The 23,096-nt window shown below is 39.9% G+C and overlaps 1 pseudogene; it reads left to right on the top strand.

The window, feature by feature from the left end:
• The first annotated feature begins 968 nt into the window (after positions 1 to 968).
• On the top strand, positions 969 to 18,716 carry LOC110221400 (small ribosomal subunit protein eS25 pseudogene; annotated as a pseudogene).
• The last annotated feature ends 4,380 nt before the right edge of the window (positions 18,717 to 23,096 follow it).

The following is a 23,096-nucleotide window of genomic DNA, read 5'->3' on the forward strand; positions in this document are numbered from 1 at the left end:
CTTTAAAAAGATGTTCACCATTGGAGATGGTATTAAATGCTTCTCCAAAAGAGAAAAATCTAAAGGAAAAAAGGGAGTAAGGAGGAGTGGGGCTTCTCATTTTATGAACAGCTCAGCAGTGCTGGTACTCCACCCCAGCAAAATCTTGCAGCAGGGAAACCTGCCTATGGCCTCCTCATTTAACCCTTCCATAGACCTCACTTCAATAAAATACTGAGAAAAAGATCAGAAGAACAAGTTGCCCACTAAAGGGGGGAAAATAAAAGATCGGTTTGAATGTTGCTCCACCCCTGACTTTCTTCCCCCAAAGAGCCTTCTGTTCAAAGAAATTAAAGGACTGCTAGCAGTTCACAAACTCGGGACAGAAGAGCTTTGCTATGTAGCTGGTGAATGGATTGTGGGTAACCAGACATTGAACATTTTTTTCTGCTTGTGAACTTTTGGAGACCACACGAATGAAAGAGTATTTGTCCCTGGACAAATACTCACTGCAGATAGCAAAGAAGCCTTTAAGAGGAAGTGGATCTTGGCTTTGTAATTTCTTTTTTGTTGAGACAGACAGAGAGACAGACAAGAGAGTGAGGGAGCAGAGAGAGAGAGGAGAGAGAGAGAGAGAGAGAGAGAGAGAGAGAGAGAGAGAGAGAGAGAGAGGGAGAGAGAGGGAGAGAGAGAGAGAGAGAGAGAGAGAGAGAGAGAGAGAGAGAGAGAAGAGAGAGCGAGAGAGCCAACTTACACGACTTACTTTTCAGATAAAAGAACCTTGACTAATATGTTGAATATTGCTAAGGACATGTGTTTACATGTTCCTATGCCACAGTAGTTGAAAAAAATGTTATTTTTGAAAAATAAAAACCCACATAAGCCTCCATATGTTATAGTCTTCTTCCCCTTCCTGTCTCTCAGCTTTCATTTTACTAATGGCCACAAATGTATGAATCAATCAAGCAGAAGATCCCACCTTAGCCAAGATGCACTTTGTGGACACCTCCCCATCTCCAGAGTTACCATCTCCCATTGTCCTTTCAGGGCTCCCTCAGAAAGACTCTGCAGCTGAACTTGGAAAGCCCTATAGTCTCATGTCAGGGAAACACTTGTTTGCCCTGAAAACAGACACCACACTTGTATCGCTCTTTTTTTAGAAAGAAAAAAAATCCAAACTAAAATGGAATACACATTTTAAGTGAACATACACCTTGTTTTCTTTGAGTCCTTTACCATCCAATCCAAGCAATTCACACTTGATAGTTCATCTTCCTTTTGTACACCATATAGTCCTAAAATCAAACTCAACAAGGCCTTGAATGTTGTACTTTTAAAACAGGCCAAATAGGGGTTTTGCCATAATTGGATCACTTACTGTGTGACTAATCACAGTCATCTGTAACCACAGTGACTGTGGTTTTAACCTTCCTTGGTCATTTGTAAACCACATTGATGACCCAGCCATCTGCAGTTGCCTCTGTCTGTGAGCTTCACAGCCCATCCCTAGAGTGTCTAAGGAGATTGGGCCTCATACATCTGGGATGGAAGTGGCTCACTCACAGTTAGCTGTCCAGGAAGGCCCTGCACAGTCAGAAGCTGGGCTTCTCTCACTTCAAACCTTTGTGCAGTTCAAATCTTTCTCCATTGAATTCAAATATGATTTTTTGGCTTCAGATTCAGTCAACAAGCATTTATAAAATGTTTACTATGTGCTAGGCACTATGGTAAGTACTGGGTAAATAAAAAAGGCAAAAACACAGTCCTTGCTTTCAAGGAGTTTGCATTCTAATGGGAAATTTTATATATATATATATATATATATATATAAAATTATAAATATAAATATAAGATAAAGAGGACATAAATAGAGGGTAATCTAAGAGGGAAGGCACTAGCAGTGAGGCGAACAGAGGAAAAGAGCTAAGCTGTAGACTTTACAAAAGGTGTTTCTCTGCCTTTATAGACAGGACAGTAAGCTCCATTTCACTTAGACAGCACTGAGGTCCCAAAGGAAAAAGTGGGGGACATGGGCTCTTTTTTAAAAAACACCACACTCCTTCCTACTTAGCTTCCCTATGCCGAGGCTTCCTATTTAGAACGTTCTAGGCCACTAATTCTTCCTTTATGGTGTAAGGAATCCCCTTCATTCACAAAACTTTCACTAGTCACTGGAACAATCCTTGCAATGTGTCTAATCACAGCATCATTCACCAGTGAGGGTCCCAAAGCATCTTATAACCAATGTTTCCCCACTGCCTCACCATAGAAATGCTATTGCCTTCAGAGTAGAGACTTGTTTAGCAAATGACAGAAACGAATCTCTTTCCCCTCATAGGCAAAACTTAAAATTTCCATGATTTGGAGGGCTTAAAAACTCAGTTAAGAATATGGAGGCTAGTTTACAAATTATATAAATGATTTAATTTTTATTTTTTTCCCTTCTCCTTACTACTTCCCCAGAGCATCTCAAGAGGAATGACTTCAGTTAATGCTAACTTCTTTATCCCACATCAGTCAGTAGCTTATAGCCAGAATCCACTGGTGACCGACCAGGTTTTGCCAGATGACCTGATGAACTTAAATACCATTCAGAGCAGTGGCATTTGGGACTGTTGTTAAGGAATACAAAATAACATTAAGAGAACTATTTCCCCCCTACCTAGAAGCTATATAAGCTGAGGTGCAGTAGTGAAGTTGGAAAGACCAGGGTTCAAGTCTTACCTCTAACACATACTGTCTGGGTTTCCTGGAAAGGTTGCTTACCCTCTCAGCACCTCAAGTGACTAAGACTGAGTTGCAAGGATGTTTCTAACCAGGATCCTTTTGTTGTTGTTCAGTCATTTTTCAGTCATGTCTAACTCTTCATGACCCTGTGTAGGGTTTTCTTGGCAAAGATACTGTAGTAGTTTGCCGTGTCCTTCTCCAGCCCACCTTATAGATGAAGAAATGGAGGCAATCAGGGTTGAGTGACTTGCCCAGGGCCACCCAGCTAGAAAGTGTCTGAGGTCACATTTGAACTCAGGTCTTTCTGACTCCAGGCTTGATGCCCTATCCAGTACACCACATAGCTGTCCAATCAATGTTCTTAGAGGGAATTTACTCAAATAATTCCCAATAATACACAGAAGTTTTACTTAACTCGCCAACTTTCTCTCTCTCTCTCTCTGTCTCTTACACACACACACACACACACACACACACACACACACACACACACTTTTAAAAAAAGAAAATGTCTTTGTGAAGTGACTGATCTTGTTTGAGATGAGTAGTAGGGAGGAATAGTCTCTCCCCAATGAGGGAAGGAAGCAACAAATGGGAAGGAAACACACTGGCAATGCTTGTGAAATCCAAAACCGGATTGGTAAGAAAAACATCATAAATTATGGATCCCCTGGAGCCGCCTCCAGCCTGTCATGTGCATGATCTATTTCCATTGTACTTTTCTGTGTGGGAGAAACTGTTGTAAACTAAACCAAGGATGAGCTTGTGCCTAGGATCTCTCACTGCCTGCTGCTGCTCCCATAGACCCTTGCCTTCCAGCACAAACACCCCCATTGGAAACCAAATGTTTCATGTAATTGATAGTGGGCCCAGTGGGCAGGCACAGGCTCTTGAAGGCGGATGAAGGGGAGAGGAGGTTTGAGCTGAGCCTGGGCCACTGGAGCTTAGCACTGGTGGAAGCGCCAGCTGCAAGGACAGGGACTCACAGTCTCCCTCGAGCACAAGGCTCTCTATTGTTCCCGGAGAACACTAGTTTAAAAGACAAACAGATTAGCCCAGAGAGGCTGAGAGGAGGAGGGGGAAGAGGAGCTCAGAGGTTGTAGCAGTCGGTGTCAGCAGGAGCACTGTACTTTGTGACATGAGGAGAATCAGGGCTCAGAAATTGCCTGAAGGATCTTATGCCTGGGTGTGGAGGGGGTAGGAGGGAGGAAAGGATGAGAAATTAAGAAAGAAAAAAAAAGAGAGAAAGAAAAAGGGGGAAGGCAAGGAAGGGGAAGGAAGGCAGTAAATGGTTGTTTGGATTTGGGTTTGCTTTGACCAGCTTCTCCTCAGACCGGAACATCTATGATTTCATCAGTGTGGGTACACACTTTGCCTGACCCAGATGGCAACCCTTCTGCTCCTTAGACATTCTTAATCATGAGTCACCACAGCCAAAACATGTCTCATACTGGGAGACAGTGTGGAGCGGCAAACAGTGTTCTGGACCTAGAGTCAGGAGAGCTAGGTTTGAATGCTGCTTGGGGATACAGTGGAAAGAACATTGGTTCTGGAATCTCAAATGTCCCCTCTGACATTTAAGACCTGAGGGACTTTGAACAAGTCACTTAACCTTCCTGGGTCTCAGTTTCCTCTCCATTGGTAAAAATGAAGACATTGGACTTGATGGACCTGGAGGTACCTGTTAGTTCTACGATCTATGATAATATTCCTCCTAGTGATTTGGACAAGTTACTAAACCTCTAACAACATCAGTTGTTCCAATTAGAAAATAACAATGGTGACATTTGTACTACCTGACTCTCAGAGTTGCTGTGAAGAACGCACTTTGCAAACCATAATATGCTAGTTAACTGTGTGAGTTATTAATACTTGGCGGCCTTTAATTAATCCTAAGATCATAGATTTCTAGCTGAAAGGGACTAAAAGGTCTAATCCAATGTCCTACCTAAATTTAGCTGGTCTGGTCTTTGTTGTGAGAATCAAATGAAATAATAATTGTAAAGTGTTTAATGCAGTGCCTGGCACATAGTAAGTGCTATATAGATGTTAGTTATGATGAGGAAGAGGAGGAGGCAGTGGAGAAAGAGAAGGATAAATGGTCTGTTACTGAGTTCTGAGTTAATGAAGATCTGTTCATTGATGACATAGTCCTGGAGAACCTGGACTAATTTCTAGAATGTGGTGATGAGGTATCTGGAGGGAGACAACTAGAGGAATCTGATTTCCTATTTCCTTAAAGGTACATCACAAAATCTCTCTTGGGATCAGAGATCTAAAATTAGAAGGGATCTCAGAGCCCATCTGTTCTAACCTCTTCATTCTTCAGATAAGAAAACTAAGACCCTGGGAGGATGAGTGATTTGTCTAAGGTTATACAAGCAGTAGCAGAGGTTGAATTTGAACTCAGGTCCTCTGACTTAAGCCGGAATCTTTACTTTGTACCATGTTCCCTCAAAGTTGAAAAAAGGCTTCAAACCATCTAATCCAGACTATACATGAATAGGCACTGCCACTATGGCATTCCCAACCAATGGTCATCTAGCCTCTGCTGGAAGACTGCTGGTGAGAGGGGACCCACTTCCTCCCAAGTTAGCTTATTTCACTTTTGGAATGCGCTAATTGTTAGGAAACTTAACTTTACATTGAGCCTAAATATAAAACTTCTACTCATTGTTTGTAGTTATACCCTTACTGGCCTTTAGGCAATACAGTGAATTGGAGAAGCACAGTAGCTACAGAAGTTCAGCTCAAATAAAAATAATTGCTTCTGTTTATATGGTGCTTTTTCCATTTATAAATCACCTTTCTAAAAGAAGCTATTAATATTCCCATTTTGTAGGTGAGAAAACTGAGACTGACAGATAAGTGGTTTGCTAGTTGCAGGGCTATTAAATGTTGAGCCTGGACCAAAGCCAGGACAAAAACCATCTAAATCACACAGGTTTTCTGACCCCAAAGGCAGTGCTCTTCCTATGACATCACTCTGCCTTTTGAAAATTAGTTCAAAGGGACAACATATTAGGATACACTATCTATGTGCTAGAATGAAGTAAAAGATGGAGGGAGACAATCTGAGCACTTAAGACTTCCATTTTTTAGCCTTCTTCAGTGAATAAGAGTTTGTTAAAGTTGAAGTTAGGTCTTCCATCTGTGTCAGCTTTTCTCCCCTAGCGTGACAGATGCAGAGAGGGAGAAGTCTAAGCTAAATGCTCTAGGGAGGAGTTGGGGGAGGCAGAGCTTAAGGAGATAGGGAAGCCACCCAAGGGACTTGAAGAAGATGGAGCTGTTTTCCTTCTGTTAATTCTGGGGCGACCAGAATCTTATCACTCCATGAAATGTAGGGTGACAGAAATACCTAGTTTGCTCTTTATTTTTTATTTGGAGTAGACACGCTCTGACCTCCATCATTATTCTTACTGTTGAAACTTCAGATCTGAACTCTTATTTAAAGGACAAAAATAATAAAAGAAACAATACTTTTCCTTATGCTCCCTGCCCTTGCCATCCCCTCCCCCTTCCAGTTTTCTTGGCAATAAGTCAACCTCTCATCCTAAGGTGGACAGACCCCTTGTAGCAGATTCAGATTTGCTTGGTGCCAAATTGACCTGCTGTTGTCTCTCTTTTAGCTACTGTAACCAATACCACATCAACAGTGAGTTATGAGATTAAAGTTACAGGGAAAAAAATGTACTCATTCTGCAGATGTCTGGGACAGGCTGTTTCTGTAAAGCTTGTGTGGGGCAGATCTATTATTTATTTATTTATTTATTTTTGGGCAGACAAACAGCCTCTCATTTGTTCTTGGTAATTTTCTATCTCTTTTCTTCTTTTTAATGAAGGGTCAATTATCGGACTAAAAAAATAGGGAATTTTATCTGGCAAGAACATGATACTGAAATGAATGGGAAAGTTGGATTTTCTCACAGGGGCAAGGAAAAGAAAAAATGCAAATCAAGTTTGACTTGTGAGTTAAGCCAAAGCACTAGAGAAAAATTGAGGGGTTGGGGGAGGGGGAATGGGTAATATCTTCATAAATTTCTGTTCCAGGAAGTCACTCCCAGTAGGGGGTGGAGATAGGAGGGGATGTGAGAGACAGATGAGCAGAAACAGAGAGGCACACAGAGGCAGAGGCATCCCTTAAGGAGGAAGGGGGGGGGTCACCTTACTTTCATTGCTTTGAGATTTATTTTTGTGTCTATGGTAGGGCTTGTGGGAGGTGGGGAGAAGGGGGTAGAGAGTGAATGTGTGCATGTGTGGGTAACGTACTGTCAGCTGTTCAATGCAGTAACATCTGGTACCTGTAGACCAAAGTACAATGTACATTAGCAACATCATTATTTAGCATTACAGCATTAAAAAAATAATTACTAGCTAGCGAAACAGGATGGATAGAACTGACGCTGCAGATGCCTTGTCTTCTACTCTTTGGCTACCAGGGTAATTTAAAAATGTGTCTAGAGCTTCCACACCTGTTACATATAGAACCACTTAGTTTAGAACTTTCAGAGTAGCCCATTCTCTAAAGAACTCACCGAAGAAAAGCCAAGAAGTCCGTGTACAAGGTGACGGTGCACAGCTGACCCTGGTTGAAGAAAATATAGCTGCAAGTAATGCCTCTAAGGCCACCACGGCTTCTCTTATTTTGTCACGCCAAGGAGGCAGTTTGGAACAGTGGATTTGGTATCAGAGAATTTGGCTCTGCTACTTACTACCTTGTGTGACCTTGGACAAATAACAACCTCCCTGGGCCTTATTTAGGGTACTGGACTAGATGACCTCAAAGGCCTCTTCTAAGTCTATTATCTTTTTCTTTCCTCTTAATATCCTTTCTCTTGTCCCTCTAGGGTCTTGAAAACTAGTAAACTAATTCATCCTTAGCTTTTTTGAAGATTCATCTGGGTAACATCTCCTAGAGAAAGCCTTTCCTTATCTCCCTACTTAAGAGTGGGTGTTCTGTTAAAATTATATTGTGTTTACTTATCTGCTTATATGTTGTATTTCCCAATCCCACCATAAAGTAGAATGTAAGCTCCTTGAGGGCAAGAAAGATTTATGTATTGTTTTTGTACCTCTAGAGTCTGGCATATGTCTCTCATAGAGCAAGTGTTTAATAAATGATTGCTAAATTGAGCTGAATGGCATGATGCTTTCTCTCTCACTCTACCAGCTAGAGCAAATATACAAGGGATATCATTCCCATCATGTGTTTTAGATAAAATTGTTGGGGCTCAGTGGAGCTCTGCATCTTGAACTTGACTACCTCCTACGTGGTTCTGAGCACCAGTAAGGCCAGAATCATCTTCAGCCTCTAATTTCTCACCTGTGAGACTGATAATTATACACTGACCAGCATTCCCTATATCAGGAAAAATAAATTATTATCAGTTGCATCAGTGCTAAGGAGTTTCATGCACAGGAGAGGGCAGAGAGCTAGTGCTGATTTTTTATAATAAAATAAATGCTACAATAAATGTATTTTCTGAATAATAACGAATTGTATTTCAGAAACTCATACAAATTTAAGCATTGAAGGAAGTGTAGAGATCATCTAACTCAAACCCCTCATTTTACAGGAAAGTAGGGATCAAAACCAGACCGGCTGTGACTTCCTCAAGGTCACACAGCTAGTAAAAGATAGAACTGGAAATAGAAACCATATTTCCTAATTCCCTAATCCAGGCCTTTTCCCATTGAACCTTGACTAGTATGCAGATGTGCAACTGTGTCCATGTTAAACAGACTATACTCTCACATATGGTTATCTAAAGGTGCTGTCTAGATAAAGCAGGAGATTTAGGACTCTAAAGCAGCTTTAAGATCAACAATTCAACTCAATAACCATTTAATAAATGCCTACTACATGCAAGGCACTGTATGAGGCACTAAGGATACAAAGACAAATTAAAAAACAGTCCATGCCTTACAGGAGCTTATGGTCTCACTTCAGGACTCTTGAAGTCACCTGTTTTGTTCTATAGTCTAGAGAGCCTTTCCATTAATCAGTATAAATGTCTCCAACTAATACCATCAGATTGCATTAGTCAGTTTTGTCAAAAATGAATTGTTTAATAATATTTGAGAAGGAAGGAAACAATTTAGTGCCTATTATGTGCCAATTCTATGAAGACCCACAATATCTTCTAGAAATAACACCAAAAAATGTCACATTCATCATATGGGGTTGGAATGCTTTTGATTTATTTCAAAAGATAATTGGAATAACAGCCTTGGAGTACAAAATGAAGCAGGGCAGAGACTAATAGAGTTTTATCAAGATAACTCACTGTCATCATAAAGACCCTTTTTCAACAATCCAAAAGGCAACTCAACACATGGACATCACCAAATAGTTAATATTGAAATCAGGTTGACTATATACTTATGGCCAAAGGTGGAGAAACTCTATACTGGCAGTTAAAAGGAGACTGGAGCTGACTGTGGCTCAGATTATGAGCTTCTTGTTGCAAAGTTCAGACTTAAACTGAAGTAAGTAGGGAAAACCATTAGACCACATAGGTATGACTTAAATAACATCTCTTACGAATATGAAATAGGGGTGAAGAATAGATTTAAGGGATTAGAGCTGGAAAATAAAGTGCCTGAAGAACCATGGACAGAGGTTCACAATATTGTACAGAAGGCAGCAACAAAAAAGAGCAAGAAAGCAAAATGGCTATCTGATGAGGCTTTGCAAATAGCTTACTAAAGAAGGAAATCAAAAGGGAAAGGAGAAAGGGAAAGATATATCCAAATGAATAAAAAATTCCAGAGAATAGCAAGGAGAGATAAAAAGGTTTTCTTAAATGAGCAATGCAAAGAAATGGAGGAAAAGAATAAAATGGGAAAGACAAGAAATCTCTTCAAGAAAATTAGAGTTATTAAGGGAAAATTTCATGCAAAAATGGGCATGATTAAAGACCAAAATGGTAGGGATTTAACAGAAGTAGAAGAGATTAAGAAGAAGTGGCAAAAATACACAAAAGAACTATACAAGAAAGATCTACACAGTGGTGTGCTTAATGTTCTAGAGCCAGACAGCCTGAAGAATGAAGTCAAATGGGCCTTAGGAAGCATTGCTAACAATAAGACTAATGGAGGTGATGGAATTCCAGCTGAGATATTTAAAACCCTAAAAAATGATTCTGTTAAAGTGTTGCAATCAACACGGCCAGCAAATTTAGAAAACACAACAGTGGCCACTGAATTGGAAAAGACCAGTCTACATCCCAATTTTAAAGAAGGGCAAGGCCAAGGAACATTCCAGTTACCAAACAATTGTACTCATTTCAGATGCCAGCAATGTTATGCTTAAGATTGGGCAAGCTAGGCTTCAGCAATTTGTGAACTGAGAATTACCAGAAAAGCAGGCTGGTTTTCAAAGAGGCAGAAGAACTAAAGACCAAATTGCCAACATTCACTGGATTATGGAGAAAGCAGGGGAGTTCCAAAAAAACATTTACTTCTGCTTCATTGACCACAGTAAAGCCTTTGACTGTGTGGATCACCACAAAATGTGGCAAGTCCTCAAAGAGATGGGAGTACCAGATCATCTTATTTGTTTCTTGAGGTACCTGTATGTGGGCCAAGAAGTAACAGTTAGAACTGAACATGAAACAACTTATTGGTTTAAGATCAATAAAGAAGCACAACAAAGCTGCATACTGTCACCTTTTCTCTTTAACTTATATACACAGTATATCATGAGAAATGCCAGGGTGGATGAATCAAAAGCTGAAATTAAGGTTACCAGGAGAAATATCAACAATCTCAGATATATATACGATACCACTCTGATGGCAGAAAGTAAAGAGGAATGAAGAAGCCTCTTAATCAGGGTGAAAGAAGAAAGTATAAAAGCTAAGTTGAAGCTTACCATAAAAAAAAAAACTAAGAACTTAGCAACTGGTCCCATCACTTCCTGGTAAATGGAGGGAGAAGTGGAAGCAGTGTCAGATTTTTTACTCTTAGGCTCAAAGATCAGTGCAAACATCAACTGCAACCACAAAATCAAAAGGTGCTTGCTGCATGGAAGGAAAGCTATGGCAAATCTAGACAGCATACTAAAAAGCATAGATATCACCTTGCCGACAAAGATCTATATAGTCAAAGCTAAGGTTTTCCAGTAGCAATATATGGTTGCGAGAGTTGGATTGTAGGGAAAGCTGCATGCCACAGAATTGACACTTTTGAGAAGTCCCTTGGACAGCAAGGAGGTCAAATCAGTGAATAAAGAAATTAATTCAGGCTTTTCACCAGAAGGGTAAATACTAAAGCTGAAGTTTAAATACTTTGGCCACATAATGAGAAGGTGGGAAAAGACCCTGGGATTGGGAAAGATTGAAGGCAAAAGGAAAAGGAGATGACAGAGGATGAGACAGATAGATGGATAGCTAGATAGACAAACAACAGATAGATAAATAGTATTATGAAACAATGAACATGAACTTAGATAGACTGAGAAAAAGTGGAGGATAGAAGGGCCTAGTGTGGTATGGTCCATGGTGTCACAAAGTGTCAGACATGACTGTACAATAAACAACATGTACCAGTGCTAAGTGCTTTACAAATATTATACCTTATTTGATCCTCGAAATAACCCAGTGAAGTAGGTGCTATTATATCCCAATTTTACAGATGAGGAAACTGAGGCTGATAAGAGTTAAGTGCCTTGCCCAGGATCACTCAGGTCTTCCTGACTTTAGTCCCAGTGCTCTATCTACTATGCCTCCTTTCCCCTAACTCCCCTCCAAAAAACCCAGAGTTAGCCCACTGAAAAGTGTCAATCTTATCTGAGTTGTTTGAGGAGTGTGACAAATCGCTTCTGAGAAATTTGAATTTATACAGAGAATTCACTCAAAATACATTCTTGGGTCTTAAGGGAACACATTTTCTACCTGTTTGATCAATATAACCTGATTAGGAAATTGACCATGTGCTTATATACCATGTTTTCCTTTCCTTTCCTTCTCAAAGTCATTTGAACATTTAAATTGCCTTGTTTAAATATAAAGAATGGAACATTCTACCCAAACATTTTTATTCTTTTCTAAAAACTATTCTTCTTAAAGGGAGACCTCAAAAGGAAATAGCAAAACATTGCTTCTTTGCACATGAGTAGGAGCCAAATGTAGCTACAAATCCAGTGACCCATTCTTCCTTCTGTTTTCTAAATCCTGGATCAACCCAGAACTAGCAACCACCCAAGGGAAATGAGAATTTCAAAGGATGGAGCAGTAACCATTTTCTTCTTTATATTACTTGGTCTCTTGGAAGAAAAAAAAAAGTGGGGACAAGGAGGAGAGAGAAAACATGAGTCCAAGATCTCTCCAGACAGTAAGAAGACTGCTTTTTGTTAAAAGGAAAATGTCATTCTTATCCTTTCTGCTCTCAGACAAACCTGGATGTATCAAAAAGGAAATGCAACAAGGTTTCCATTAGGGCTAACTTTCTATTCATAAGTAATAGGCTTCCCTTCACAGTCTTCAAGTTTCTCCTGGTTTCCTTCCGGCAGAGACCATGGATGGTCTATAGGAAAATTGAGGAATGCTATTCATATAAAACAAAAAACAACAACCTTAAAAAAAATTTCCTGAAATGTGTGAGTGTCCCTGGTTTCGCATGATGCTGTAATTCACGCACTAAAGGACGGTGAAAATTGTCATTTCCTGGCCCTTCTGATTGTGGTTTTTCCAGTGAGGAGAGCGTTCTGACTAATCAATTTTGCTTTTTCTACTTTGAGTCCTCTGTGCTGCTAAAGAAGAGAGAATTGAGTCTGGAGGGGGAGGGGAAGGGGAAGAAGGTGGTTCGCAGAGGAAACAACAGCCTTGCAGAGATCACAGAGTTGCTCTTGGTATCAATCATGTCTCCTTATTGTGAGATTTAAAAACAACAACCAGAACCACCTACATAAACCGGCACTGATACACGTGGCTGCTTGTGACTTAAAGCATAAATAAGGCATAAGCTGCCTTTCCATCTGATAGACGTTTCATATTAAAGAGCAAGCTGTGATTTCAGACAGAGGGCTTTAGGAGCCCAGAATTCTGTTCTGAAAACAACAGTGACATTGATGATAAATATTCTTGGATTTTTCTTCTGCATAAATTGATTTCGTTTGGTGCCTTCCTGTCCCTTGTATTCAGAGGCCATAGCCAAATCTCTCTTGATATGTGCTTTGGAGGATCCATAATATAGCTTACGGATGCAAGTCTGGAGTATGGGGTCATTCTAGCTGAGATAAAATGCGCCTCAAATTTAAATCACCCCAAATGTTGTACACTTTGTATTTACTTTGTATGCCTGGAAGTCTTCTCATCTCTACTTCCTAGCTTTCCTGGCTTCCTTCAAGTCTCAGCTAAAGTCTTACTCTGCAGAAGAAGCCTTTCATAATCCTTAATCTTAATGCTAGTGGCTTCCCTCTGTTGATTATCTCCAATTAATCCTAGATATATCTTGTTTGTACCTGGTTGTTTACATGTTGTCTCCAAGATTAAACTGTGAGGTCCTATAGGGTAGTGTCTGGGTTTTTTTTTGGGGGGGGGGTTGCCCTTTTTTTGTATCCTTAATACTTAGCATAGTGTGTGGCTCATCGTAGGTACTCAATAAATTCTGGTTGAGTGACTTTGTCCTATATATTCCTACATGTATATGTTGTTTCCCCTGATAGAATATAAGCTCCCTGAGAGCAAGGACTGTTTCATTTTTGTCTTCTTACCCTCATCATTTAACACACTGCATGGCAAATACAAAAGCGCTTAATAAATGCTTACTGATTGATTGATAAAAAAAAATAATGATCACTTTTTATTTTTTTGCCGATGATGAAGTTACTTCTAGGACTAGCCTTGAAGTAAAACTGCCCAAAACCTGAATGAATTGCTGATGGAAAACAGTATGGAAGGTCAGTCTGGTAAGGTGGAAAGATTTCTAGAGAAGAATCAGAAGACCAGTATTTAAGTCTTGCTATCTTCTCTTACTAGCTATGTAAGCTTGGACAAGTCAAGTAACTTCTCACAACCAGTTTTCCTATCTGTAAAATGAGGATACTGATATGCCAACAATTTCATAAGATTGATATGAGATAATGTATCTAAACTAACTGCAAAGCTTTGTATAAATGTAAGTTTTTTTAAAAAATCTTTTCCTTTCTTTCAGACACACTTCTCAAAATTGCAGCCTCCCTCCCATTGTCTTTAAACCAGAAGGAGAATCATATAACAGGTGCTAACAAGCATCAAGCTATAACAGTAAACTATAAGGGGGAAAAATACATTTCTCCATGGGATCTTGAATCCTGATACCCCCAGAGCCAAAGTTCTAAGACTCTTTCTCCAGGGAATGACTCTTCTGGGAATTAATCTGAGGAACAAACTTCCTGAATGGGCATCACTAATTCCAGCAGGGAATGAACCCTGGAGATTTGAGGAAGAATTTTAAAGAGGTTCATGATTTCTTTCCCTCTTCTATGACTACTGTAGTTACACATGCCCAGTTTGTGAACATATTGCACCTACAATGGTACTCAGACACAATGAAAAAAAAATAAAAGGAATCAAGTCCCCTTGTTTTCTAGGGAAGATACAAGTAAAACTTTTATCCACCCTGAGTGAAGGGTAATGCCTGACACAAATGTGTCAAGTAGCAGAAGGACAATTAATGGGACATTTTCAAATCCAAACCAAGACTAACTGGGTTGTTTGCTTCAGAGCCTTCTTCATCAATTTTGAATTATTCAGGTGATCCTTTAATTTACCTGGAAGCATTAGAGGAATCGTGTCAAAAATTTTGTAGAAGAATTAAGCTCACAAAGTGATAAGTTACAAAGCTCAGCAAGCTTATTAGAGGGGAAAATTGAAAAGGTTGCTGCCAATTATTAATAAGGCAGATGAGCTTGAGATGAGGATAGAAGCAAGTGGACTAAAAGAAACAGATCCAAAAAATTCAGAATGTAAGATGCTAGAGGGGACAGACTGTGCATAAGTTACTTTTAAGAGTTCTTAGTTGAGTACCAAAAGCTCCTGATAGGTTGGTGTAATGAAGAACTCCACTTAGGAGTCAGAGAATCATAGCATCTCAGATCTGGAAGGGATCTTAGAGGTTATCTAGTCAAATCCCTATCTGAATAGCTAGCCCCTCTATCTACAATATCCCCACAATGTCTCTGACCTGGGCCCTTACCATCTTCCATTTGTTGCTGTGGTAGGAGAAGCATCTGTTTTATGTAGGTGGGCTGGTTTCCCTTTACAGGGACTAAGAGGCTGTTCTCAGGATTGTCATTGGTTTGACTTCCTTGTTACCTAAAGCCTAAAAAGGCAGCTGGTGTTAGAGGTTTTAGTGGAATTCCCCCTGCCCAGTGCAAAATGGTTGAGCATAGTCCTCGGAATGCCCTGCGGGTCAGAAATGCTTTTCTGACCTAACTCTACTTGTTGCTGTGCTGAAAATAGCCCAGAATTTTTGTTTCATAATCCCCACCCCAACGCTATTCTTTATCCTCATCATGACTTCTTTTTATTTCACCTCTCAGTCCTCTTCCAGGCCATCAGCCATACACTGGCTACACTTTCCTTTCTTTTCTATCTCAACCGTTGGTGAAACAACCCAGTTGTTGTTCAGACATGTCTGACTCTTTGTGACCCCATTTGGGGTTTTCTTGACAAAGGCACTGGAGTGGTTTGCCATTTCCTTCTCTGGCTCATTTTATAGCAGAGGAAACTGAGGCAAATAGGGTTAAGCAACTTGCCCAGAGTCACACAACTAGTACATGTCTGAGGCTAGATTTTAACTCAGGTCTTCCTGACTCCAGGCCCAAAGCTCTACCCACTGCACCACCTACCTGCCCTATAGGGGCACTCTACACTTCATTCTACACTATCCTTCACCTTCAATTCCATTGTACCCTTGGTCTAATCATGTCTTGCCAAGCTCCTATCCTGGATTATTCCCACCATTCATCTCCTTTCCTCCTATTCATGTACTGGTTGATGAAGCTGGAGAAATTTTTTTTTAACTGTGCTGACGAGGCCCACTACAAATTTACATTCTCATTCCAACTGTTCCCTCATCAAAGCTAGACAAATATTTTCTTCCTTCCTAATTGATTTATTATTCCACTTTCCATAGTGGCTGCTCTAAAACTTCTCATCTCTCCTCAAGGTTTTCATGACAACACTTCACCAAACTTTCAACCTTCCTAATAAGGATACTTCACCCCAAAAAATTAGATTATCCATGTGGAAATCTCCGTTGTCATTTCACAATATTCAGATATCTTCTTCCACTGCCCTCCTTCACTCTGTTCTCAGATGAAAAGACAGCCCTTTTCCTTGTCAAGGCACACCCTTCTCCACACACCCTTGAGCTCACCCCTCCTGATTTCTCCAGTAAATTTATGCTTAATATCATCTTCAACCTCTCGTTTATCATCAACCTCTTCCAATCCACTAGCTCCTTCCCTACTGCCTACAGATATGTCCTTCTGCACCATTCTTAAAAAAAACCTCACTGGCTGTAACCATCCCTGCTAATTATCATCCTATATTTCTTCTGCCCTTTATGGCTAAACCCCTTAAGAAGGCCTTTTACAATGAGTTCACCCACTTCTCTTCTCACTCTCTGCTAAACCCTTTGCAATCTGGTTTCTGACCTCATCATTCAACTGAAACTGCCCTCTCCAAAGTTACCAATGATCTATTAGTTGTCAAATTTAATGGCTTTTTTTCAACCCTGATCCTCCTTGACCTCTCTGAAGCATTTAACACTTCCTTCTGCATACCCTCTTCTCTAGGTTTTGGTGACATTTCTGTCTCCTGTTTCTCCTATCTGTCCAATTGCTCCTTCTTCTCAATCTCCTTTGCTGGTTTTCCATGCATGTCATACCCCACTAACTGTGGGTATCCCCCAGGACTATGTCACAAGTCCTCTTCTCTTGTTGCTCTAGACTATCTTACTTGGGTAACTCAAGAGCATCCGTGGGGTCTACGCAGTAATTGCCAGATCTATATATTAGTCCCAGTCTCTCTGCTGAGCTATAGTCATGCATCTCTAACTACCTCTTAGACATCACAAACTGATTGTTTGGTAGGCATCTCAAACTCAACATGTCCATAATAGAACTCATTATTATTCCCTCTTCAGAACTTGTCTCCTTCCTACTTTTCTAGTCATTTTGTACTTTAATCCATTCCATGAACTCTATAATTCAGCTATGCTTACCTATCTGCAACTCTTCAAACACTGTCATATATCTCCATACCTTTGCACTGTGTCCCCTATACCTGGGATACTCTATCCATATACCTCTATCTCTCAGTTTCTCTATTTCCTTCAAGGCTCAGTTCAAATCTTGCCTTCAATAAAAGACTTTTTTCCAGTCCTTAACTAATGCCTGTCCCTTTCATATTGCCTTCATCCTCTCAGAAAATATCTTCTTTGTACTTAGTTATTAAGATGTTATCTTCCCCATTAGAACATACACTCCTTGAGACAGGAACTATTGTGGTTCTTTTGTTTTGCTTTGTTCTGCTTTGTTTGCCTTTCTTTGTATCTCCAGAGCTTAGCAATTAATAAATATTTGTTGACTGATTAATAATTCTTCCTGGCTTCCTTCTGGTGATATCATTTGCTCTTACATGAATCACTAGAAATGAGTATTGGTCATCAGGCTGAACAAGTCTCAAAGTCTTTGGTGCATCCCAGATACTAACTCCAAGACATCACTGAATCTCTCTATTTTTCAAATGAAGCCAACCAGTAGCTGCCTCTTTAACTGGAAATTAGAGATGTTTCTTCCAATCCTTTTGCTCTTCCCCATAACAGGGAGACCAACCCTAATTTTGTGCATGCATAGTTGTTACTTGACTCTAGCAGAAACATAATCATAAGACAATATTTGCACACTCTCCCTACTTGAAATTGAGAGCCTCTGTTCTCAGTCACTTTTGCTGCTGGCTTTTGCTTTTAACTTTCATAAATAACTACTATGGCATACTGCTGTTTGACTTGCCCATTTTCTGTGCTGGCCTCTGTTTGTGCAGACTACTGAGTGAACCTCTATTTATAGATGCCTTTACTAACTTTTTCTAGGGCTTAAAAAAAAGCATATCTGGTATTTTCCCTGAATTTTCTCCCCATGTTTGATCTATTTTCTCAAAGTTTTTGGTCTGAAATTAGCAAATTTCTGCCATTATGCTCATGAAAATAATAACTATTCTCAGTCCATTGTCTGTAAGAAGGTCTTATATGGGCATCTAACTTCCAGCTATTCACTTTCTCTTTTCTCTAACTAATAGGTCAGACACTATATACTAACATCGTATTTTACTTTTGGTACCTTCTGTCAGGAAACCTGATTTATGGTTCTGATTCTGTATCCTCATTCAATTTAAAGAGAAAGTTCATTGGAAAACTAAAGTCTCGTACAAATATAAAGTATCATTAGTGTTACTTTTTGATGATCATTAACAGTCGTAGTCCATGACAATGATGATGATGATGATGATGATGATGATGATGATGATATGGTGGCTTCTTGCTTCTGGAAGACAATGCCAACAGATATAATATAATCTCCAGCAAGACGTACCATGCTGAAAAGTTCAGAGTAGCCTACTTTCTGACATCTTAGCTAGGCAGTGGTAGCAGCTGGAGTTCTCAGAGCCTCACTATGAGCCGCAAGGATGACAGGAAGAAAAATACAGCAGCTGGTCAGCCAGGACAAACAAAGACCCTGTGAACAAGTCCAAGGGTAGGGCTAAAAAGAAATGGTCCAAGGGAAATGTTCAAGACAAAGTTAACAATCTGGTTTTGTTCAATGAAACAACCTATCACAGATTCTACAAGGAGGTTCCCAAACACAAATGTATCACCTCAGCAGTTGCCTCAGAGAACATTCCTCCAGGAATTGCTTTGTAAAGGTCTAATCAAGCATAGTTGTCAGTCATAGAGTATAAGTGATCTATAACAGAAATGCCCAGGCTGGAGATGCTCCAGCTGGTGGTAAAGATGCATAAAATGGTTCAGCAAATTTTATGCATATAAAATTATTGAATTAAAAATAAAGTTTAGAGTACTTGCCAGCTGGCCAACTAGGTGTCTGTCATCAGTGGATGAGCCAAAGAGTCTCAGCATTAGGATGACCACCAGATGATGAATTTTTCTTAGCCATAACAACTCATATTAAGGGTGTGACTGGTACTAGTAAAAGACTATTCATGCTGATGTAATAATGTATCTCTTGAACTACTAGAAAAGTATAAGTATGATGACTAAAATAGACATGTCCCAGACAGTAAAAAAGGTGATATTCTCACATCAGTCTCCCTGCATATCTTATAATATGTAGCACAGAATAGCAGTAGATTGGGCTTTATACTGCTCCAGCTGAGAGTGAGGTAAAATCTCAAGAGGAGTGTTAAGCCAAGGCAATAACTTAGTGTAAAGGAATGGGCTGTGGAAGAGTGGAGGCCTTTTGACTGCAAATCTATCACCTGAGTACCTTGGCCCAGGACGGGCCAATTCTAGGCTACTTTGAGTACCTTCGAGGTTTCCTCAAACCTAAGCTTTTTTCAAAATGTGGTTCACTACTTGTAGATACTCATGGACTGACTGGCTCTCTTCTCAGGATAAGAGTCTAGAGAATGCAGGAAAACCAAAACAACTACAACCTCCTCCAAAAACCAGGAGCTTAGGGGGCACTATAGCTATTCCTAAATTTTGGCACCATCAGGTATTCTTTTGTCATTGTCTCCTTAGCCTCTAGCACTGCGGTTTACATGTGGTAGCCACTTAATAAAGGAACTGTTGAATTCAATTGAATGCTGTATGTACATGGCCTGACCTAACCACCAGGACAAACATGTTTTACGGTAGCATAATTTGGACATCTTTCTTCTCCAACCCACACTAAACAATTATGGGACCTGTATGACAATGGTTTCTAAAATTACAACAATCACAAAGACTACTTTAAAACCCAGAAATGAAGCATTCTCGTTCTCTCTCTCTCTCTCTATGTCTCTCTCTCTCCCTCTCTCTCTGTCTCTCTGTCTCTGTCTCTCTCTCCCTCTTTCTTTTTCTTCCCTTCCCTCCTTTCCCAAAGCAGTGATGATATGCATTTATTTAATTCAATAGGTGGTAAGAAGGGTGGAGCAGGAAGATAAGTAGAAGGAAGTGAAATGTGGTGTGGGATTTGAGCTATCTTAATCCACCCAGCTTTGGAACCATCACCTTGGTGCCATACCATCCTGATTGGTGAGTCAGCCAGTACAAACACACATGGTCCACTCTATCTAGCCAGTCCCAGGCCTCAGACCATGTTTCACACTCCATCTGACAATTTAACTTGATCATCCAATGAGATAGTATTTGTAAAGTGCTTAGCACCGCACATCCTAGGCACTTAAGAAATGCTTGTTCTCCTCCCCCATTTCCTTCCTATCTGCCCTGCCTCCTCTTCCTCTCCCCTCCCCTTTCCATCAAGCCAGGAACAGTAATCAAGTCAATACTACTATTGCTTCTTGAAAGGAGGCTTTGTGCTTCCTTTGTGCAGAAGCTCCCCTATGGCTCCACTAACCTTCTCTGTGATTTTCTAAACCAAAAAACTGACTACTCCTTTCTTATAAGCATTGTCTCCTCCTGTTATAATGTCAGCTTCTTGAAGGCAGGAACTGTCTTGGTTTTGCATTTGTAAACCAGTACTTAGCATAGTCACTGGCATGTAGTAAATACTTAAATTTTGCTTATTATTCTTTCATTCATTCTCATATATTCATTCACACATACTCACATACGCATAAAATATTCTTTATTTCTGATGTTAATCTGCCATCCTAGGTCAGAGTGGGTAAGAGAATGACTGAGTCTTAATCAAAACCACCAAATAGATGAGGGAGATGAAACTACTAAACTTCCAGTTAGGAGGATGATGCAAAATGATGATTCTGAAAGTCAGAGACTAATTCTGAAAGTCAGGGCAATTGGTGCAGAGGAAAGTACATTGGACCTGGAGTTAGGAGACCAAGGTTTGAATCTCAACTCTGACATTTACTAGACATATAACTGGAAGTGTCACTTATTAACTCATATATAGATATAGATATAGATATAGATATAGATATAGATATAGATATAGATATAGATATAGATATAGATATAGATATAGATATAGATATAGATATAGATATAGATATAGATAGATAAATAGATCTATATGTCACTCTTAAATGCTATATAAATATAATTGTGATTACCATGCTTGAGCCTCACAACAATCCTGTGAGGTAAGTGCTCCAGACGTTTTAACTATCTCTATTTTACAGATGAGGAAACTGAGGCTTAGAATGGTTAAGAGACTTGCCTGGTGTCACACAGTTATTAAGCTCCAGAAACAAGATTTGAACTCAGTTCTTTCTGACTTCAAGTTCAGCACTCTACACAAGCTATCTGTTGATTAATCTTTATCCTGAAATGGAGATGATAACATGTGGACAGTCTATTTTTCAGGGTTGTTGTGAAGAAAGCACAAAGCAGAAAGCACTAGATATAAATGTGAGTTATCAAGAATAATCCCCATGGGATAGGAAGATGGAATATTTAATGAAAGAAAAACTTTTTACTAAGATGGAATTGGTCATATTAGGAGAAGCAGAATGGCCTTCAAGTCAGGATAACTTAGGTTTAAGTTCCCTCCAGCACATACTAGCTGAGCCAGTCATGTAACCTCTCTGTGACTCAGACATCTCTCTAAGGCTAAAAGTAGCAGGATAGTTGTTGATCTGCACAGGTAGTAAGACTTTCCTCGCCAGAGAATTCCCTATACAGATGTGATCTTTATATATGGTCAATGAGATCTAGACCGCATGTGAGATATAAGTGGGATTGGACTTGTGATTTCACTCGTATGAAAGAATTCCCAATAAGGAAACTCCCTCTTCCATGGCAGATCAGGACTTTTTCTGAAATTTGCAGCCTTAGAGTTGCCTGGGGGTACTGAGAGGTTAAAAGCCTTGCTCAGGGTCACATAGTTAGCATGTGTCAGAGGCAGGACTTTAACAACAGGTCTTCCTGACTCTGAGGCTGGCTGTCTAGTCACTACCCATGATGCTTCTCATCTGAAGATAATGAGGGCACATGGGCACATACATATAAAAATATTGGACTACATATTTTCCCTGTATCAACAAAACTGCACAATACAGGTTACAATATAGAACTGGAAGAATACTGAACAGAGAAGTCTGATATATCTCTTGGGGTGGGAGCATCTCTTTCTTCTCAGGAAGATGGCTAGTTCATGATGTTTCTGAAAATCTCTAAGAACTTCTACCTCATGGTTTCTCTTAGCAACCTGTTCCAATGTTTGACTAAGAAGTTTCACCTTAATTCTGTTTAACTCATGCTCCATTGAAGCTGATTTCTTCTTGTTCTATAGTCTATGAAGACAGAACAGCTGAGCAATGTTCTCCTTAACCTTTTCTATGAGCAGAACTATCGTCATCCTTTTCTCATTGAAACCACTTTTCCACTCCCCTTAGTCATTTGGGGTTGTTGGTTTCTAGCATTTCCAGGCAGATGTACACCCACCTGATGGCCTCCTCTACTGACCAGAATGAGCCTCCTTCCTACCCTGCCAAAGAGCTTTATTTCAGGACCTGTTGCTTTAGGGATATTATTAACCACATTTTGGGAGTAAGTGAACATTAAGCCTTAGGGAAGAATAGGAGTTTAAAAGTTTCCCCTGCAGATTCCTGGGGCTACCTTCTCTGGAACTAAATTCTCCTTATCAGAATTTGAGCTCCTTGAGAGCAGGGACTATCTTCCTTTTCTATTTGTAGCCTCAGTGCTTAGCACAGTACTTGGCATGTAGTAAGTCATTGCTAAGTGTCTTTCCATTTTCTTCTCATTCCCACTAAAATACTTATTTGTATATGTTAGTATGTAAGAGCCAGATTTTTAGATTGGTCATTCCTACACTAGAAATGCAGGGCAGCTAGGTGGTCCAGTGGATAGAGCACTGGTCCAGGGGGAAGATTCATCTTCCTGAGTTCAAATCTGACTTCAGTTGTGTGACCTTAGGCAAGTCACTTAACCCTGTTTGCCTCAGTTTCCTCATCTGTAAAACAAGCTGGAGAAGGAAATGACAAATCATTTTAGTATTTCTGCCAAGAAAACCTCAAATAGGGTCACAAAGAGTCAGACTTGACTGAAATAACTGAACAACAATGAACACTAGAAATTTGTTTTACACTTTATATCTGGTAGAACTTACTGAGAGTAAATTGGCATCTTTATTCATTAATTGATTTAGAGTTTGACAGAAGACAATCTGCCATAGCACTGGCTTTAGGTTTAGTTTCAGATCTCACTTCTGGCATATGCTGGCTTGTGAGAAG

The sequence above is a fragment of the Phascolarctos cinereus genome, unplaced genomic scaffold (genome assembly GCF_003287225.1).
Source record: "Phascolarctos cinereus isolate Bilbo 61053 unplaced genomic scaffold, phaCin_HiC Scaffold_4;HRSCAF=312, whole genome shotgun sequence".
Classification (NCBI taxonomy): domain Eukaryota; kingdom Metazoa; phylum Chordata; class Mammalia; order Diprotodontia; family Phascolarctidae; genus Phascolarctos; species Phascolarctos cinereus.